Genomic DNA, 7,472 nt, shown 5'->3' with positions numbered 1-7,472 from the left:
CTGAGTAGTAGTAGTGAGAGTGAGGGGAGTGCTAGTAGTGATAGCATGGATGTGGAAATTCAAGAAACTTAGACTCAGGGGAAAAGACATAGTACTAGGGCAGCCATAGGGGGTCTTCAACTTCAACTAATGTGTATGTAGTAGTGGCACCATCCTCTAATCCATTTGACTTCCCTTCCAAAGCCATCAAAAGAATGGAAAAAGGCTTGTTAAATCCCAAGAAACTTCTCCTTCAATTTTCCACAAAAGTAGACAAAATAAGAAAAATATTTTTTTGGGTAGTAGGGAATGGGAGTTCATTTGTGCAAAATGCATTATTATGGGAGCTATACTAGAGTCTATTGACATCTTTTGTGCATAGGTGGTCAAGGGGTCAAAGGTTGCAAAGTTATACACAAGAAGAAAAGCTTGAGGCAACTAGAATTCACATAGACAAGGGGCACTAAAATGAGGGACTTCACTAGAGAATGTGTAAGGTAGTATGCAAGCTTTGATTCAATCACTAATAGGGAAGAAAGTGCCTCACCTACTCCCACTTCTACCTAGTTGTTAATTTGTTTGATTTGCAAACAAAAGAGGTGGTTGAAGCATCTATTGGTAGGTTTTTTTTCTCATTGTATACCATTCCATGTGTCATGTTTCTCATATTATTATAAATGTGCAAAGATATCTATGTTGTTAGTCCCTCATTTGCACCACTTGGAGAGAGAAAACTATGCACCACCATTCTTAATAAAGAGCATTCAAAAGTGGGCATTTTGATGAAGGATATGGGACAGACATGGTTGAGTGAAAGATGCTCCATCATCATGGATGAGTGGGATCGATATCAAAAATTGATCACTCATTAATCTTATTGTCATTATCATAGTGGGCTCTTATTTTCTTAGAGCTACAGATTGTTCACAAAAAAGGAAGGATGCAGCCTTCCAATTTCAAAGGTCGAAAGATGTTCTAGAAGATGTTAGAGCTGAAAATGTTATGCAAGTAGTCACTGATTCAACTTGGGTGTGCAAGTTAGTTAGATTGATGACATAACATATTTATAAGCACATTATTTTGACCCTATGTTGTGTACATGGACAACATCTTGAAGAACATTAAAATTTTGATTTGATAAAGGTTATGGTTTCTAAGGATAGAGATGTGCAAATGTTTATTTTAAATCATCACATGTCTCTTGCATTATTTAGGACATTTTCCAAATAGAAACTCTTCAAGCCCATGGAGACTAGATATGCTAGCTACTTTATTTTATTGCAGAGGACACTTGAGGCCCAAGCAATTCATGGTGGTCAATGCAGAGTGGAGTAGATGGCATGAATCAAGCTAACCAGATAGAAGATGTGTGAAGCATGAATCCTTGATGATAATTTGTGGTCTAAAATGAGGTAAGAAATTTGGAAAATTGTTAATGTTGATTTAATAAAATTATTACTAATTTTAGCATTTTCTGATTTTATTATTTAAGAATAAGAATCTTAAAATTTAAGATGTTTCTAACTTGTACCTTGCTTGCATTTGCAGATACATTTTCTCCTTCATTGAGCCTACTATGTGGGTTATTAGATATGTTGATATTAACTCTCCTAGCCTTTGAGAGATTTATGAGACCTTTGATAGAATGGTTGAGCAAATCAAGCATGTTATTCATAGCATAGACCCTACTTTGGGATTGTATGAGGAGCATCTTAGGCCCATTGTGATGCAACAATGGTGCATGACAAACAAACCCCTTCATATGGCAACCTATGTTTTCAATACTAAATGGTACAATCCAAGACCTAATAGAGTGGCTCTATCTATGTATGAGGAGATAAGTCTCAAATATGAAATCTCAAGATTTCAATTCTAAATTTGAAACAGTGAGTTACAAAGTAGATCTCTTATGCTTATCTCTTCAATCTTCAATGTTCAATGATTCATTATTTAATATGTTTTCATTTGTTTAGGTGAAGGAGGGCTTCTTCAAGGATGAATAAAGCTATATTAGCTCAAAGGGACCTTATTGGATGGTGGATGTGGCATGGTCAAGATGCACCTCAGATGAGAAATATTTCCATTCATCTTCTTTCATAGGTTGTGAGTTCCTCTAATGCAGAGAGGAATTGGTCCACATATAGCTTCATCCTATCAATCAAGAGGAACAACCTTACCTCTAAAAAATCAAAGAAATAACAGTTGTTCATGGTGCATTATGGCTATAGGATCAGCAAATTGTTCAATATCATCAGGCTGTATCATTACATTGGGATGTTAATCCGCAAGATGCTATGCAGGTTGAGAGGATGACATGCCACTGGGATTGCTTGGGGTTCCATTGGATGAGGACCCTCATCCTACCACTACTAGTGACTTAGAGGTTGACAAGCTCTTTTTATTTAGATTCCTCAAGGACAGCCATATATTTGGCATATAATATTTGCAGATATATTATTGATTTTGATTATTATGGACATCTGATTATGGAGTTGAACTTCTTTGTTATTGTTTACGATTTAATATTTTAATTGGACTTCTCTTTATGGCATTTCATGCATGAAACTTGGATCCGTCGAGGAAATTTGATATATTTATGCCATATTTTACAATCAAAGTATTTTAATTTTGTAAATATGCTAAATTGCCATGTATAGAGCTTCTAAGATATCTATGGTGAATGGTTTACCGATGTTATGATATGCATATTTGAATTCTCTCTGTATATATAAAATTTGCCTTTTTTTTTAATAGGTGTCCCCTATCGTCTTCTAAAAATTGGCTTGAAGTGTACACATACCAAAAAAATGTTGTTGTGAGGTTCTCACACCATCGCCCCAAAACTATGGGGACCCCCTTTTTTAATCGCCTTGGCAAATTTTTGGATTGTCCAACAATTTTTTATTTTATCTTTTGAGGATTTTTTAAGCCATGAACAACTTCAGGCCAGTAGGGAGAGGCTTAGCTTATTTTCACCCGATTCCAACTTGATTTTCTAGAATGACCAATTTCATCCTTAGGCCGGACAAAATTTTCAAAGCAACGCTTGGCAGGATAAAACTATAAATTTGTACTCAGATGATTTCTTTTGAAAATTTGCATATAATTGTGTAAATTTGGATAATTTTCAAAAAATGAAATTTTGTTAGATTTGAACTTTTTTTGAAAATCTTAAATTTTTCTTTGGTGAAAAAATTAATTTTGTGGAGATGAAGCCAAATTACAAAATCAATTTTAGATTCTAGAGGTAATTTTATTTTTGTCAAAAAAAATTAATGGCATAGCAAAATCGATTTGTATATAAATTGCAAAAATTGGCTTTAATGGGTTAAAATTGCCTTGAAAACATTTTAGCCTTTAATGAAATTGGTAATTTAATATTGAAAAATGGCTTTTGGCTAGCCAAAATCCAATTTTAATGATGTATTAATTACTAAATCCTCATTAAATGGAAATATTTAGCATCTCCAAGGCATTATTTAACTTCTTTTTGCAATTTTGGTCTAATTAGCAATTTAAAAAGTGAATTTGATCATGGCAAAGTTAATTTCGTGCTAAGCATTTAATTGGGAGCTAGTTTTGTGTGTTAATTAATATTTAATTTTGCTCCTAGGGTCCCAATCGGCTAGCTAGGGCATAAGAGGAAACTCTTTCCTCTCATTTCTTCATTCCTCACTCCTCTTTGGTGCTTAGGCAATTTTTGGCTAAGGCCAGATTTCTTCTTCCTTGGATGATTTTTGCAAGGGTAGATTTCTTCTTCCTTGGACAATTTTTACAAGGGCATATTGATATTTTCTTTGGTTATTTTTTTTGCAAGAGCAAATCTGCACTCTCCTTGCTTGGAAAAATTTGAGTGAGCTGAATTTTGTGGAAGAAAAATTTTGTGGGAGCTGAATTTGAGGGAGCTAAATTTTGTGGGAGCCGAAATTTTGATTTTCAAGAGGGGCTATGATTTTCTCCTAGAGCTAGGGCCTCAAGATATGCAAGGGGTTTGAAATTCTCGAAGTCTGATCCTAAATTCCAAAAAAAAGATTTGGCTATTGGTAAAAGTAATTTCAAAACATTTAGAGTTGAAATGGGTCCTTAAGTTGATTTCCTTCTTTCATTCTAGTCTAAGGATTGTCTCCCTTGGTTCTTCTTGCACTTAATGTCCACCACTTTACCATCCTATAATAGGGCAATGAGATGGAGGATGGTAGTGCAAGCAAGAATCCTAAGGGAACAAACACTAAGAAAGACAATGAGGATATGATGCCCAAAACAACTTTCTTCTCAAAAATGAGGTGAATAACAAATCTGGCTATTGTTAGAGGTGACTTTTAATCATTTAGAGTTGAAAGGGGTCCTTAAGTTGACTTTCTTCTTTCATTCTAGTCTAAGGATTGCCTCCCTTGGTTCTACTAGTCTAATTGTCCACCACTTTACCATCTCGTAATAGGGCGACGAGATGGAGGATGTTAGTACAAGCAAGAATCCTCAGGGGACAAACACTAAGAAAGACAAAGAGGATGCGATTCCCAAAACACCTTTCTTCTCAAAAATGAAGCAAATAACCAATACCAATGTTGGTACAGATAAGATAAGATAAGATAAATTCATTAATGTCCAACAAGAAACCACAATGTGGGTCTATGGGACTGGAGGCTTACAACAAGGAAAAAGCAGACAAACGGAGCACCAAACGGTGTCCAAAAAAGAACAAGCACAAAAAAAGAAGAAGAAAGCAAGAAACATCACGAAAAAGATTAGGTATCCGTCTTCACAGGGAAAAAGTCCAACACTGACTGATCTGTGCGGCTACCAGAAGCCCTATGATAAAGATGAGTGCCACGAGAGGAGTGTCACTAGCAAAAAGGTCCCCTACGGGGTCTCACCGATCTAGAACAGCCCGTGTTAGAGAAACTATATGGTCGCTTCACACCCCGAGCTAGAGTTAAGAGCAAGAAGAAGGTCGTAATAAGCTATGCCTGGGTCTGACTCCTAGGAAATGAAAGTTGTAAAGTATGGTCACGAAGCTGTAAGGACTCCCAAAGATAGAGTGCAATGCAACGCTGATCGGTGTACCTGAAAAAATCTGAGAGGGATTTGTAATCTCTAAACAAACAGTAAAATCTCCCTCTAATCTCATAGTATATGGGGCATCTGAAAAGAAAATGAATCTCAGATTTTTCCTTTGCTAAGGTACAAAGTGTACACACCCGATCCTCTCTAGCAATATGGTGATAGACCTGAATTCGGATTTTTTGTGAGCCCACCCTAAAGGAGCCAAGGGAGATACGCACGGCATGAGTCTAGTATCTATGTAAGTACTCAAGGCGTACAATAATCCCATCTCAGATAACTAAGTGCTCAGCGTAGAAAGCCATCCTTGGACGTAGTCCCCCTAGAGGATCCACCCAGGTCCGTGAGATATACTTCCTGTAAATGTCAAGTCTGACATGCTTGTTCAACTCCTGCCAAGAAGGGAGTAGATGAGTAGGGGCATCCAATGAGAACTGGTAGGGAGGAAGATGATCAATGTCGATCCCCACTGAACTCAGTAGGATAGTAGCCTGAGTATACCAACTACGGGCTCTAGTGGTAGGATCGACATCAACAATAGCAACTAAGGAGCAGTAGGCTAAATAAGGTATCTATGTTGGCCTTCCTCTGAGTCAGCAAAGCCATGAAGACGGTGGAGAAACCAGATCAAGTCAAAAATGGCTCCAAGTCTAAATGGATGAGCATCGAACTCGGCCAAAATAATACTGTGGGGGGTAGAACCATGACATCTGATAATCTAATGAAGGAGCATAATCTAGGTATGCTCAATCATGGCCCAATCTGAGTCTAAAAGAGGACCCCAAACCACTGAACCATAGAGCACTGTGGATCTTACTAAGGAATCTAGGAGGGATAGCTTAGACGATGTATCCTGAAAGTGGTGTCTAAAGCACTGTCTCTCGAGCATGGCAAGGGAACCCAACCCTTTACTGATTCGAGGTTGAATAGCTAATCTCAAGTTGAAACAAGATCCAAAAAACTTAACCCTAAGGTATGTGCAAGATGATGTAATCTCAACTTCTCGACCCTGGAAGTGAAAATGGAGATGTGAAGTCTTCAGATCGTTGAAGACCATAACCCAAGTCTTCTCAAGGTTCACAACCAGCTATCTCATATCACAAAAAGATGCAAGTTTATCTAAAAGCCTCTGAAGACCCTTAGGAGAGGAAGCAAGAAGAACCACATCATCAGAAAAGAGAAGGATGGAGATCAATACCTAGTGTAGATGACAACGATCACCTCGAAGCAAGGAGTCACTAAGAAAAGCCTTAAGTTCATCAATGTAGATCCTGAATAAGGTGGGCGAGAGAGGGCAGCCCTGCTTCACCACAATGGTGCTCTGGATAGGATCAGAGAGGCCCTCTGTGGTCCTGAGTCTACCAATCACAGTCTCATATAACCTCATAATAGCCATCAATAAGATCTTAGAAATAGCAATATCTCTCAGTCTCTGAAAAAGGGCTACTCTGGGGATGGAATCAAAAGCCTTACGAAAATCCACAAAACAACAGTAAACTTTCTTCGAGTGATGTCAAGCCTCCTCGATAATAGCTCGTAGTGTAAAGATATGATCTATGGTCTAGTAGTGTGTCCCGAATCCTTCTTGACCCTTAGCCCTGCAATTCCTCCTATAAGGCTCACTGGATAAAATAGTATTCAAAGTTGTAGCATAAAGTTTGGCAAATGTATGCCCAATCATGATGGACTAAAGGAAACATGATACAAGTAAAGGCCAAACTAAAGGAAGCACAATACCCCTTGGCAAAGAAGATATAAAAAAGGTGGTTGCACATAACAGCCCAGGCGTCGATACTTCCATTATAACCATGATGAGCAACATTGGAGCTACACGTGATTTTAAAGATATCAAACAAGAGGACATCAATGAAGCAAAGCTCGGATCGAGATTGGATGAGCTAGGAAAGGTTACTATCAAGAATAGACATTTGAACACCCTTTCCTCCCTCAATGCTTTTGTTGGATTCGCAAGAGTATGAGAAGGATCATGAGAAGACACTACAAGTAGAAAACAACATGATGAAATTGGCGGAGCTCAAGATAAAGCACACACCTTTTCCTCCTATAGAGGAAGTCAACGAAAGGTTAGCTAGGTTCATTGCCCTAGCTAAAAGAATGAAAGAAAAAAGGGAGAGTCATATTAGAAGATCATTTAATGTAAGCCCAAGTGGAAATTTCTCTTTCTTCTAGAATAGGACAAGTGTCTATTTTTGATTGGACGTCATTTGGGTGCCTTCTCATTGGTTACCACCTTTACACTTTTTTATTAGTCCATTGACAGAGTGGCATCTTCTCATTGGTCATTGCGTGCCAACCCTAATTAGGGTTTCTAGGATTCAATCTAGATCGTTGGTTTTGCTTTTGATCTCTACCATTGGTTGTAATTTTGGCATCTATAAAAGGCCATTTAATCTCATTTGTAAGGGGGTGAG

This window comes from Cupressus sempervirens, chromosome 4 (assembly GCF_028749045.1).
Source record: "Cupressus sempervirens isolate cs-2001-9-10 chromosome 4, ASM2874904v1, whole genome shotgun sequence".
Taxonomy (NCBI): domain Eukaryota; kingdom Viridiplantae; phylum Streptophyta; class Pinopsida; order Cupressales; family Cupressaceae; genus Cupressus; species Cupressus sempervirens.
Note: the sequence above shows the minus strand (reverse complement) of the source record.